Source organism: Diceros bicornis, chromosome 11, assembly GCF_020826845.1.
Source record: "Diceros bicornis minor isolate mBicDic1 chromosome 11, mDicBic1.mat.cur, whole genome shotgun sequence".
Classification (NCBI taxonomy): Eukaryota; Metazoa; Chordata; class Mammalia; order Perissodactyla; family Rhinocerotidae; genus Diceros; species Diceros bicornis.
In genome coordinates, this window is record NC_080750.1 from 15,901,922 (window position 1) to 15,914,673 (window position 12,752).

General features: G+C 36.3%; 1 pseudogene; it reads right to left on the minus strand.

Annotated features, from left to right (window-relative positions):
- Positions 1 to 9,752: 9,752 nt before the first annotated feature.
- On the minus strand, positions 9,753 to 12,210 carry LOC131411608 (centrin-4-like; annotated as a pseudogene).
- Between the last annotated feature and the right edge of the window lie 542 nt (positions 12,211 to 12,752).

Consider the following 12,752-nt stretch of genomic DNA (forward strand, 5'->3'; position numbering starts at 1 on the left):
TTCATGGTGCCTGTTACATTATTTTCCATAGGTTTCACATATTTCGTAAATAAAAGATGTTTTCCCTTATCATTTGAGTTCTCAGCAGTATAATAGTACCTTTCAGACAATAAGTTTTCTTACCCAACTTTTCTGTATGCTGCGAGAGAAAGCCCAGAGAAATTAGGTGACCCGGCCAAAGTGTCCAATCTGGTTAAATGATGACTTGAGGATTGGAAACCAGTTGTCTATCTTTTTCCATAGAGCACTCTGTATGTCTGTTAATTACGTGTTATAGAGACAATGACACCACATTTATCGTCTAAGCCAGAAATAATCCAGATCCTGTCCAACTGTGGAAGAGCACATTTGAACCCATTAGACCTTTCCTGTCCCCTAAATCCTACTCCACGGGTGACGTGTTCCTTATTTTGCTTACTCACAGGCATCAGTCCTACTTAGGAGAGTTCAGACATTCCACTTTTGAAAAAAAGGATATAAGGAAACAAGACTACTAATCTGGAAATTTCCTGAAACAATTGAGAAGTTGGCAGAAGCTTTAAAATGGAGGTTTTACTAATTATAATTAATTTGGGCTAAAAGATTTTAATTAGGACATTTATATTGTTTGTAACATAGATTTTTATTACTGTTCAACATAGATTTTACAGCATGAGAACTAGTAGTTACTTATACTGAATTTCCAAATTAATCCAAATAATAGAATTTCTGAAAAATGGATGACATGAAGGATCTCATGATATAATATTGAAACAATGGGTAGGAAATATTCAGGGAGATTAAGAATAAATTTTGTTTCTGCAACACCTAACACATCCAGACAAAAATAAGCATTGTTTAACACATGATCTTTATCACATTTAATATAGTTGGGGCAAGGAATTTTGGCTGCGTTAATTACATAGTATCAACCCACTTCAGACACCTGAGGGAATTCTCTAACCTACATTTTGTGAAAAATAAATAAAAAGGACTTGAAAGAGAAAGACTGAACTTATTTTGAGAAATAATGACTAAATATGCAACTCACGCATAATTTCATACTACAAATTTACCAAAAATACAGTCGAGGGGAGGTGATATTATTCACACACAATAGCTGGCACGCACACACACGCACGCACGCACACACACACTACACGCTTAGCCAGCCGTCGGTAAGAAAATGGTCTCAATTCTTGGTCAGATTAAATTGCTGTCTTTTCTCATTATCTGGGTTTTGCTGATTCTCTAATGTGTCCCAAAGTATTCTCATCTGTTGCCTGCATCATCAGAGCCGCATCTCTACTTGAAAACAAAAAAAAAGGCTCAACCGCCTGCTTATCTGACTGTTCAAAATTCATTTTAAATCCTATCTTGATAAGTAGTATTCCTAAAATGTTCTCTCCTTTCAACATGCTTGGTGAAATGTTTGTGTGCCCTGTGTCTTCTGGCCAGATGCCTCGGTGATGTTCCCCTGCTGGGCTGATGGAAGCGATGTCTTAACTCTCCTCCTCTGGGTGGGGAAGAGTGCCATTTTGATTGGGTTAGCAGTGAAAACATGAGAGCCATGACACGTCTTGCATCCCACCATTAAAGGCTCCCTAGAGCGTGGAAGTTCAGGGGTGTTATAGTAAGTCTGAGCACGAGGTTGCTACTCACATCTATAGGTTTTTGCTTTGTTATTTTTATATGGTTTGATATTTGATTTATCTACAGTATATTTCCAAGAGAAATAAAAGGTACTTAAATATTTCTCATAAAAAGACAGAAAAAAATAGTGCAATACAGTGCACCTATATGCTTTTTCATCCCCTTAAAATTAAATTAAAGGACCTTATTCCAGAACACAATTTATTTTGACTATGGGTGTTCCTTTGTATATGTCAGTTTTTCCATAATTGCGTTCTATAGAACTGTGTTAACTCTCTTGTTAAGCGTGAAGAATAAAAAGTGTTCAGTTTTCAAGTAAACTGGTATATTTGGAGTTAGAACAGATTTAAAAAGATTCATTTTTGAAGGCCTCAGAGCCTATATGTGACTACCCATTACACAACAGAAGAGATGCTAAAGTATACACTAGGGCAACACCCTTCCTTCCTTTTTGGTGTTGTATCGTAGAATTCTTATTAGTATCACTTGGACACTGTATTTATTCATATTTAGGCAGATTATATAAATTTGGACATATATTTCTAATATATTTTATATTAGCTTCCTAACCTAGTTTTAAATGCACTTGAATGTTTTACTTCTTTTTATTTAATTTATAAAATTTATGCTCATGAAAATTCAAACCATACATAGGTATGGAGAATAAAAAGCAAAACATCTTCACCCTCTCCCAGATCACACTCTCCTCCCCAAGAAGTAACCATTATCAATAGTTTAGTGAGTCTCATTTTTGTATAAAACAATTGAATTCCTACCTCATATAGTCAGAAGGAAATGTCCAACATCTTCAAAACTGGGTTGGGGAAAAAAAATCAAATAATGTATTTTCCCCTGATAATTCCATGGCTTACATTTTGAATGGTGTCAGATTTGGTTTTAAGTGAAACTCTTGACTTTTCATTAACATAAGTAATTAGTTACCAAGGAAGTGGGATAAAGAATACAATTTCTGTAAAATTTTCCCCAAATTGTGCTAGATAAAGTACATCTTTAACTATGATCTTTCTTGAAATCCTTCACTAATTTATGCCAAACTATCAAAATAAGCATAAATCAAACCACACCTTCACTCACCAAACTGAGACAAGACCTCAACGCCCTCTAGTGGGGTGACCTCCATGCTCCGTCATGTGTCACCAACCCCAGCTTCCAGTGGGTAAGATGAAGTGAAGAGCACCTAGTCTTAGCATTGTACTTGCCTCTTTCATTCATTTAACAAGTATTTAAACTCGTACTTAAAGTTTTCTGATTAAAATGAACCACCACCAAGAAAGCAAGGGAAAATTATTTGGGGGGGAATGCCCGCGGACAAAATATCAAGTAGTAACTTTTATCACTGTAATCAGTCTCTGACCTTCCGAGTTATCTGCTTGTCTTGAGTGCCTACTCTTAGCCACATCGTGATGCTCTACCATTGAATTTACAAAGACTTGAACCTGTTCTTTCATTTAAAAAGAGAAAAAAGATTGGTCTTTTTCCTTGCTTTCACTTCTCCGTATTTATCAGTTTCCTTGACTATTACTTCACTCACTTTTCTGAACAACAGAAAAAAGTGTTCAGTAACCACTGATGTCACTTTTCTGCTTTTATCCCTCTGAGAATATGGGCTATCAGCCTCCTCACTTACAAGATAACGCTGCTCCAAGGGATGATGGGCGCAGCATTGTTAAGAGCCAAAGGCCTGCCTCAAAGCCCAGATGAGCCATTTACTGTCCATGTGATGTTGAGCTAGTCACTCAGCCCCTCTGTATCTCAGTTTCCTCATCTGTAAAGTCAGAATGATGATAATAGTGTCCAGTAGGACTTAAGAAAATCCGAGTAAACGAGGTAGAACAGTGCCCAACGCAGGGTAAGCACTCACTTAATATTACTATTACATCCGAGTCCTGTGAATAAAAATAAGACAGCATGAAGGAAAGATTTGAATCCAATCTCTTTTTTGAAAACCAGATGCAGCTCTTCATTAGTCAGGCCCTCGCCACCCCTTGGTTAGCGAGTGCAGGAGCCTCCTCCTGGCCTTTCAGCCAGCGGTCTCTCCACATTCCAGTCCGCTGTCGTCAGTCAGATTTATTTTCCTAAAGATAATGTTGACATTTCTGGTTCAGGATATGATGAACTAATCTTCTTGTTGAAAACAACTAGAAAAGCTAATATATGAAACAACTGTGTGAAGGAACTGGAAAGCACCCGATTCACGCAGGATTGGAAACGAAAAGTTACAATCCTGACAGAAGAGAAGCACTGGTGGGGAGCTCCACACCCACCATGACTTCTCCCTGAGAGAATTTTCCAATTCATGAAATAGGGGAAATAGGCCCCAGGCAGAAAGGTAGGAATCTTACTGGGCTGAGGAGAAACCGGTTGGAATTTGTGGCTGCCAAAGTGTCTAGGACTTGAGAGGAAAAATTATAGAGAGCAAGGATTCAAGGGGAAGAGAAATGAAAAAAATTGTCTACACCTCCCTCCCCCCATCACTGGCTAACTCCTTAGTTACACATGCCCTGGGTGAGACTCAAAAAAAGCCAGCAGAAAACAGCATCTGAGAGAACAAAGAGCTGAGCCAAAGTTTAATTAAATAGCTGTGCAACACCACAAAGATTGAAATTTAAGTTGAAGCCCAGACAAGATGAAGGGGGTCACTGGGGTATCGGTAAATATCCTGGGATTTCAGTCAAAACACAGAAGTATTATATCCTGGGAGCAAGGGCAAACTCAAAATAGAAAAACTGTAATAATGACTAAAGCCATCCGGCAAAAGAATCAAAATGATCCTCCTGTATTTTATATACCATCCGGAAGAAAACACCCTTCTGTGGAGAAAAATAACAGCATTTATAGCCTCTCCAAGTTTTCATCTACAATATCTGGCTAAAAAAAAAAAAGGACCAAATAACTAAAAGCCACAACTTAACAATAAAAATGGACCTAGAGATAATTAAAATATTGAAGTAATCAGACAGAGATTTTAAAATAAAGATAATAAATATGTTTAATGAGACTGAGGAAAGTATGGAGAATTTCAACAGAGACCTAGAATCTATTAGATATGGTAAAACAGAGAACTTCTAGTAAACTTGAAAACAAGTTAGTAAACTCTAGTTTGAAGCACAGAGAGAAAAAGGGTTAGAAAATACAAAAAAGGGTGTGAGAGATATATGAAGAGTAGTGATGAAGTCTAACATGCATGTAATTCGGGTCCTAGAAATGGAGAGGAAGATGATGGTTCAGAAACAACATTTGAAGAAATACTGGCTAAAAATGTTTCAAAGTTGATCAAAGACATCAAACCACAGAATCAAGACACTCTATGAACCTCATGTAGAATACTAAAAGTATAAAGAAACCACATCTGCGGACATCATAGTTAAGCAGCTAATAACCAAGACAAATAGAAAAATCTTAAAAGCACTCAGAGAGAAAAAAGAACACCACACATTACCTTCAAAGAAGCAACAATAAAACTAGAGGCTTAGTTTTCAGAAATTATGGAAATCAGAACATAAAGGAATAGCATTAAAATGCCAAAAGAAGAAAAAAAAACCTTCCTACCTCTCACCTAGAATGCTATACACAGTAAAAATATTAATCAAAAAAAGAAGGCAAAAATTAATGCCTTTTTAGACAAATAAAAGCTGAGAGAATTTGTCACCAGTAGATCTTCACCATGACAAATACCAACGAGTTATTCAGCCTGAAGAAAATGATCCCAGATGGACCCACAGGTTTGCATAAAGAAGTGAAGAGCACCAGAAAGGGCATGTGGGTAATCTTAAATGAATATAGACTGGTTTATGAAAGACAAAAAAATAATAATATCTTGTAGGGATTTGAATATATAAAAGGAAGCAAAATATATGACAATAGCACAATAGATGAGAGAAATAAATGGAGTTAAACTATTGTAAAATTCTTCTATTTGGGAGGAATTGGTAAAAGAAGCAATTAAAGGTAAACTGTAATAAGTCTAAGATGCATGTTGTATTCTATTGTTGCCTAACAAACCACCTCAAAATTTACTGGTTTAGAACAATCACCACATTTATTTCGCTTACAAATCTGCAATTTAGGTGAGGCTCAGTGAGGACATCTTGTCTCTACTCAGCATCAGCTAGGGTGGCTCCAAGGCTGGATGTACTGGAACCATCTGAAGGCTTGCTAACATCTGTCCGGTAGTTGATGCTAGCTGCTGGCTGGAACCTCTCTGGGGCTATGCCCAGAACACCTACGTGTGTTCGTTCCGTGTGGCTGCATAACATAGCATGGTGGCTGGGTTCCAAGGTTGGGTGCTCAGAAAGAGAGGCAGGCAGAAGCTATATCACCTTTTCTAACCTATCATCAGAAGTCATGCAGTCTCACTTCCCCTACATTCTATTGGTTAGAAGCAAGTTACTAAGGACAACCCATATTCAAAGAGAGGGAAACTAAGACTCTTCCTGTTGATAGGAAGAATGTCAAAGAATTTGTGGACATGTTTTAAAAGCAGAAGAATAAGTTTCAACAATTTTCAAATAATTGTTATTATACAGATGACATTAACAACAATGCAATTCAGTTATAAATCATTGTCAAAAAGCAGCATTTAAAAATTCCTCTCATGTCTGGAAAATAAAGAACACACATGTATTAATAACCCAGTGGTCAAATGATAAGTCAATGAAAATTAAACACTACTTAGGATGAAATCACAGTAAACCTACTGCATATTAAAACATATATTTAGAGGGGATATTTTGAGGAAAAATTTTACCCTTAGTAAAAAGAAAAGAAAAAAGGCTGAACAAAGAACCAAATTTAAAAGTAAAAAACAAAACAATAAACAGAAAGAAAGAGGGAGGAAAGAATAAAGATAAAACTAAAATTAATGAGATAGAAAACAAAGATACAATAGAGAGGATAAACACAGTCAAAAGTTTGTTGTTTAAAAATTCTAATAAAACTGCCAAACCTCAAGCAAGATTGAGCAAGGAAAAAATAGGACATAAATAAACAAAGCTCGTATTGAAAAAGGGGACATAACTAAGATGCAACAGAGATATATTTGGTTGAAAACGTTTTTATATCTACTACAAACATAGTTTCTTTACAGTATTGACTCATGATTAATAAGGAGTGGAAAACAAATGAAGGTCCACTAGATCCTCTTGCACTTGAATGCTTGGCAGCCCTTTCTAGTATTTCAGTGTGTTGGCTGATCAACTTCCTTCACCCCAGGACTCTCTCCATGTTACCAGTGTAAATGACACAAAATCATGATGCCTAACAATGTGGACATGAATGTTTTTTAAAAATTTTTTATTGAAGTACAACACTCAAATAAATGCACAAGCCAAATAAACATCTCACTGGAGTAAGACAATGTAAACAATTATGTAATTACTATACAAGCCAAGATATATGAAGTAGCCAACACTTTAGAAATCCCCAACAAACCCCCTCCTAACCACTACTTCCTCCCTCTTCCCCAAAGGTAATCACTAATGTGATGATCAGAATTAGACTAGAGTCTAGTAGGAGTAATATGGTTATTGTGAGAATAAATACTGTTAAAAGATGGGATCATTGCCATCTTACTGTTACATAGTTTGAACATCTGTAGAAATCATCTCATGAAGTAAACTTTGGCAGATTTGAAGGCTGAACAATAATCAAAATCAAAAGACAAATAACAAGAAAATGCATGCAACACATATGACAAAGATTAATTTCGTTTACATATAAAGATCCCCTATAAATCAATAAATTTTTAAACTCCAATAGAAAAATAGGCAGAGGACATGGATAGGCAACACACAGAAAAGAAAAAATAGATCTTAGACATGAAAAGACATTCAATGCCTCTCATAAGAGAAATGCACATTAAAATTACAATGAGATATGACTTGCAACTTGTCAGATTGGCAGAAATCAAAAAGTTTGGTAATACTTTGTCAAAGCATGGGCATTTTCATATACTGTTGGGAACGTAATTTGGCAGAAATCTTTTTAGAAGGCAATTATCAAAATAAAAAAAATTTTTAAATTAAACTGCATGTAGCTTTTGACCCAACCATTTCACTTTTGACCCAACAATTTCACTTATAAGAATTAATTCTACAGGTATACTCACATCTATACAAAGACATATGTATAAGGATATTAATTTAAGGAAAAGATTAGAAATAAACTAAATGTCCACCAATAGAAGACTGTCAAATAAAATATAATCTATACAATGGAAAGTTATATAGCCATTATGAGTCATTTTATTTGTATTGTTCTAGTACTGTCTCTGAAAAATATTAAATGAAAAAATTAATATATACAATGTATGTAGTATGCCATCATTTGTGGAGAAAAATCTGTTCTATATACATGTGCATATGTATATGCATTTTATGCAATGATTCATAAGAAACTGGTAAAAATAATTGTCTACTGGGAGAACTGGGGCTTGACTGGGAAAGAGACTTTTATTTAGAACTCTTTGAACTTGTTTATGTGTATTAAGTATATTACCCACTTAAAATATAAATATTTTAAAAACTTAACGGCTAAAATCTTAACACACGAAGCATGTTTAGTAGGTATATTTTTCTTTAGTCTAGAAGGAAATGCTACATAATTAGGAATTAAAGATACTGTGGAATGCTTACGAATGTTCATGAGCATATGCCAATCTAGCTTCAACCAAATAACGAAAAGCTCTCTTGTGTTGACAAAACAAAAAACTTCAGTTTTCATTTAAGTTGAGCTAAAAATGAACCAAGTAAGGCAATGGAAGTTACATTTTCTACAAGCCTTTCTTGCTCCAAAGACCATTACTTGGGTTTAGGAAGAGTTTGTGTCCAGCAAGCAGCATCTGTTGCCAATTATCAGGAGCAGAAGTCTGAGCGTTTCTGCCCACTGCATCTTGGTATCAGAGTTACCAAGGAAAACACAATGCAGTTAAGTACCGGGTGGAACAATGCTTTACTCACACAGAGGAGACAGAGCAAGACCAGCTTCAGTAGTGAATGTTGGTTTGCCATGGCAGCAGGTCCCTCCCAGAAGCCAACACAGGGCAGCTGGCCTGTAAACACCCCTCTTGTTGCACAGCAGAAGACCCCATCCCCAGCCTGAAGTGGACAGATCTAGCAGTGGGGTTGGCCAGGTGCCATAGGACATACATGCTTAAGCAGAACAAAGAAGCACACACTGAGTCTGAGACAGGGAAAGATCTTCGCAGACAAGGTGACAAGTCCAGCATAAGCTGTAAGGACTCTCGCTCTCTCTTGTATGGCCCAGTGGGAATCGAGAGACTGCATGCAGGAGACTGCCTAGCCCAACAGTTCGGCTCTTTCATAGAAAACAAAGCTAAATTACAAGAGAGTCATAGAATTAAATGAGTTAGAAAATATGCACTTAATTATCCTGAGAGTTTTTATCCATAGGGAAGCAGCATAATGAAGAATAAGGATACAAGATTTAGAATCCATGTTTTATTTATCATCTATGGGCAATTCAACAATTTTTAAATTTAAGTTATCCGAACTTTAGTTTTCTCATATGTAGTAACATGGAACTAATACCACCAGCTTCCAAGTTGTAATATATTAACTGAGATAACATATGTAAAATCCCTAGCACCTGTCCTAGGGCAGAGGTATTAAATAAATCCTAACTTACAGGGTCAAACTTATAAGGAAATCTGGGTGATATAAGTGCTTGGAATTTCTTTGTAAAAAGAAAATTAACAGTGTAGTTGTCAATTTTATTTAATACTTTACATATCCGAATAACTGACTAAAAAGCAAATGCTCATCAGTTTTTAACGAGTTGCACAAAAAGAAAATAATAGGGAAGGTAATGGCTTGTTTGCCAAATTCATTTGGATGTGGGGCCAGTTTCATTAAACTTAAAAAAATTTTAAGTCTTTTGACCCTGAGGCTCTAAAAATAGCAGTTGGAATTAATACTCTTCTTGGATTCATGGTTCAAGAAAGTCATTACATTTTCTTTGTTTCTTGATGTTATAGATTTAACAACATATTGGTAGAAACATGTAACTACTCACGTGGATTAGACATCAAGAGACACATTTGTGTATATAAACTAAAAATTGAAAATGAATACATTCAGATATTATGGAACTGCATAACAAATACAATTTGTTAACAACTGTACAGAAGGAACAAAAAAAGAATATTGATAAAGAGTGGTCTTTTTCATCATTCTCAAAAATTCTTCCTCATTTATTTCTCCATCCTCATCACAATCAGCTTCATCAAGCATTTCCTGTAAAACAAAATGTAAATATGATATGTGAAATCTATTAAAAATGAATAATGACATAAATGAATATTCAAATACTACTCTAAACCAAATTTTATTTTAAATGTATGAGTACAACTAAAGTAAGAATATAACTATAAATTATAATATATATAAATTATAATTGTATGTTTTGTATATGTTATATATGTAAATTATAATTATAAAAAATAAAATTTACCTGAAGTTCATCATCCATTAAATTTTCCCCTAGTTCCTTTAGCGACCCTCTTGATGTTGCTTAGTGTTCTGCTTCCAGTATCATCATCATCAAATAATTTGAAAGTCTTCAGTATTTCTTCTTTTTCACTCTTTAAAAACAGAAACAACTAAATGTCATTAGTCTTTCATTTATTTATTCTATCAAGCTGGACTTATAGGTCTTTGAGGTCTAGAGCAGCAATGTACCAGGTAGCTGAGCTCTGACTTTACTGCTCTGACTTTTAACAATTATTTCAATGCACTCGCATCTGCCCTCCAGGTCTTTAAACTCAGGGTTTATTAAATGGAAGAGGCACAGGGTGGTAAAGAGAATGTATCTCTTATTAACCCCAGTAATTGAGATCCATTTCCAAAAATGTAAGCTCCAAGAGAACAAGGAGGTTGTCTCATTCAATGCTCCCTAGAATAGTGCCTGGCAAAAATAGACAATAAATGTTTGCTGAATGCAAGGCTTCAAAATGCTGGCCCCATTCTCTCTATCCAGCCACATATCCTTATTATTTCCTAACAAAAAAACCTCTTCTCCACCCTGGACAGTCTTCATTACTACCCTGAAAACATCTTTAATCTTGCTATTCCTATCTAGCTAAATCCCAACCATCTTTAAAGACCTAGTTCCAAGTCTTCCTCTACGACACCTCTGATTGCTCCAACCAAAAAATGGAGAAGGCTATTACTTGTATTTCTTTGGCAAACAAAATCACTACTATACCATTTTTACACTCATTATGGCAAAAAAATCTTCAGAACTAATGGTGCCAATTCCTTCTGTGTCGATTTCAGCAACCATTTTTTAAATTTCTTCTTTCTTTGGTTCAAATCCTAAGCCCTGCATTGCAATCTGAAATAGGAAGCAAATAAATTATAATACGCCACAATCTCATTCCTAGCTTTTATGTTACCTATTAATTACTAGATTCTCTCTTTTTTACTATGGACTAGGCATAAACATAGAGAGTCAGGTGAACCGGCCTAGGTTCCAATCCTACTGTGCCATAGGATATGTCACTGTCACACCCTGGACTTTGGCCTACTCATCTATAAAATGAGAATAAAATGCTCAACAAGATATTGTTTTGTTAGTGCGGGGCAGGTAAATACACTGAAGGTGTAGGTGTATGCACTGAAGAGACTTTACATCAACCTCTCAGAAGATTACTGTTAAAGAAAGATTTAAGGATTGCCACAAATGATAGTTGTCAAATGTTTTAAAATTAGAAGTAATTTCAGAACCTTCAATTCTTTCACATCTATGGTTGCAGACCCATCAATATGAAATAAATCAAAGGCCTCTTTAATTTCTTGCTTTTGGGTTTCAGTCAATTCAATTTTTGCTGCTCTTTTCTTCCATTTGTCTGAACTTGTGTTCAGCTGGAAGCCTGTAATAAATACACATGTGGGTGAAAGATAAATTATATAACTCGAAAAGTTACCAGAACCAGAATCATTGATAATGAACTAATTAAATCTAATAAATAAACATACTCAAGTATCCTATTCCCTACTATATCAGGAAGCTCAACAATGTCCCCTTTTCCCTTTGTTAACATTTGTGCTTTTAGTTATTAATATATTGATGGAAAGCCTGGTTCTTCTTTACCAGTTAGGTTTTTCCTTACAATTGGTGCCTTTTGAGGGGAGAAGAGGCAAAGGCAGCATGCTGGAACAGTAGACAGTGTTATGTCAGAATACAATTAGCCTTACTTAGCACATCTGAAAAGTAGTCGTTTAAGGAATATTTACTTTCATATATGCCTATATGTGTCACAATAAAATTTGTTTATTTTGTGGCATATGCTTGACTGGAACATAATATCCTTTTCACCTTATTCTAGCATACTTTTCTATATTGCAGAGGCTGACAAACAAAAAAACGACATTTTCCAGGTGAGAAACTACTCCAAGGATCTGGATAAGAATAAATGTTGGGCCATTTATCAGTATCCACCTAATATTTGGAAGATGGAGGTCATCTTACTGCTATTTGCCATTTCCCGCTGGCAAGCAAGGTCACGGAGTTACTGTTGGGCTTCTTCTGCAGCCTCATTTCGGTTTCTTGTCTCCAGCTTTGTGTTAAGCAGTGGTGGCAGAGACAGCAAATGGACTCCGGGTTCCGGTGTACTAGTCGCCAGCTTCTGGTGTGTTAAGAGCCGGTTGTGGCGGCGGCAGGTGCTTGATCCCTGGGCTGTAGACGCCCTGGCGCAGTCTTTGACTCAACAGTTCCCATGGTAGCCTTCAGATTCCCCACTTCCCCAGCAGTGGCCGAGTTTGCAGCTTCCCTGGCCAGTCAGTTTTTCAGAGCTCAGGACACCTTTCCCACAGGCCCAAGCCGTGCAACAGTTTTTAAGCATCTTATTCTCAGTATTTAATTCCTTTCTGGTTAAAGAGTGGTTTCTGCAGCCCGCCCCATGGCTTGGCAGTTAAGTGCGCCCTCCACTACTGGCGGCCCAGGGTTCGGAGCCAGGGCGCACCCAGGCACTGCTTCTCAGGCCATGCTGAGGCCGGGTCCCACATACAGCAACTAGAAGGATGTGCAGCTATGACATACAACTATCTACTGGGGCTTTGGGGGAAAAAATAAATAAATAA